This window comes from Gekko japonicus, unplaced genomic scaffold (assembly GCF_001447785.1).
Source record: "Gekko japonicus isolate JY-2015 unplaced genomic scaffold, Gekko_japonicus_V1.1 scaffold4687, whole genome shotgun sequence".
Taxonomy (NCBI): domain Eukaryota; kingdom Metazoa; phylum Chordata; class Lepidosauria; order Squamata; family Gekkonidae; genus Gekko; species Gekko japonicus.
Genome location: NW_015164344.1, coordinates 64,501 through 66,377, shown reverse-complemented (window position 1 = coordinate 66,377; position 1,877 = coordinate 64,501).

The following is a 1,877-nucleotide window of genomic DNA, read 5'->3' as shown; positions in this document are numbered from 1 at the left end:
ATTCCATCTCCCTCTGCACACTGTACATTTCAGGATCCGGCTGCTTATCGCTATTTTTCTCCATATTCACATATACAGTGAGAACCTAGGACAGTGTAGCATAGTGGTTAGAGTGTTGGACCAGGATTTTGGAGACCCAGGTTCGAATCTCCATGCTTCCATAGAAGCTCACTGGGTGACTTTGGGCCAGTCACACCTCCTTACCTCAAAGGGTTGTTGTGAGAGAAAAAATGGAGGAGGAAGAGGACGTCGTAAGCCATTTGGGTCCCTGCTGGGGAGAAAAGCAGGGTATACATGAAGTAAATAAATTTTATTATAAACTTTTGTGGTGGCTGCCAAGGCCTGTGGGTAGAAAAGCTTCCAGAAAAACTCCAGTGCTGAAGCTCAATTGCTAATGCCCTTTCCGATTTGCGGCAGAAATAAAAGCCACACAGAGAATCATGGTTGTGTGGAAGCATCCAAAGATCCGAAGTGGGGTCAACTTCCAAAACTTGGAGACCTATGGAAGCCCACACATCTCATGAAGGGGCCTTTCTAGTTCCCTCGAGCAATTCCTAAATGGTTGAGTAGGCAGAAGAATGAAGACAGGAGAGCCGCCTGGAATCACGGAGGGGGTGGGGGGACTAAGACAACATCCAGGATTATTTTGGAAACCTTGCTGTGCATGGGTCCCGGTCACACGGAGCATTGGGCACACTAGAGAGACGGACGATAGGCGGATTTTCCGGGCACGATCTCACCGCCACATCTGGGAAGCATAGAGCTCCTGTGGCTCACCCGAGGCTTCACTCCAAAGATGCGCTGTAAAAAACTAGTACCTCTGAGGTACTAGTTTCCGGAAACCACGGGGCAAGGGCGGGCGTCAGATCACGTTTCCGGTGTTAGCTCGTGGCATCCGGCGCCCGCCCATGTCCCGTCGCGGAAACTTCTTTTTTTTGTCAAGTCTCCATGGGTGCGCACAAGCACCCAACGGCGCATGCAAACACTTGGGTTAAACAAAAAACAAAAAAACCCGCGGCGCCGCTTCTTTGCCGCGCCGCAGGAGTGAGGTATGATCGGCACCTCCCCCCAACCACGGGACGTCGGCGGGACGTCGGGCGGGACGTTTGATCTGGCTGCCGCGCAGTAGTTCACTCCGGGGCAAACAGCCACGCCTCCCCCCGCGATATCCGGCCCATGTGACCGGGGCCATGGTATCGTTTCTGCCTGATTGCCATCCTCTTCTCTGGCTGCATCTTCAACCACGGCATGAGAGGCAGCACAATAAGTGACTGCAGGTGCTGCACTGGGTGAATTAGTCGTGGACTGCTCGATGGACGTGTCAACCCCATGTGTGCTGCAGTGGTGAAAAAGGCAAACTCTACCTTAGGGATTCTTAGGAAAGGGACTGAAGATACAACGGCCAATATCATAAGGCCCCTGTAGGGATCTATGGTGCGGCCTCGTTTGGAATACTGTGTACAGTTCTGGTCCCTGTATCTCAAGAAGGACTTCGCAGAGCTGGGAAAAGATGATGAGGGGATAGGATTAACTTCCCTATGAGGAAAAGAGGGGATAGGATTAACTTCCCCATGAGAAAAGAGAGGACTAAGGGGGGATATGGTGGAGGTTTCTAAAATCATGCATGGGTTGGAGAGGCCTGACCAAGAGAAATTTTTCTCCCTCTCCCAAAAGGCACAGGAGCAGTGCTCGCAAAAACAGCATGCCCAAATCCAGTTTTGTTGCCATTCTGACACATTGGCTCTGCGTTTATTTCTCCATTTCCCCCTCAACCGTTTTGTCCTTGCGATAACCCTGCGAGGAGGTATGCTAGAGAGAGAGAGAGAGAGAGAGAGATTGGCCCAAAGTTTCAAAGCTGGACTTCTAATGCACCGTCG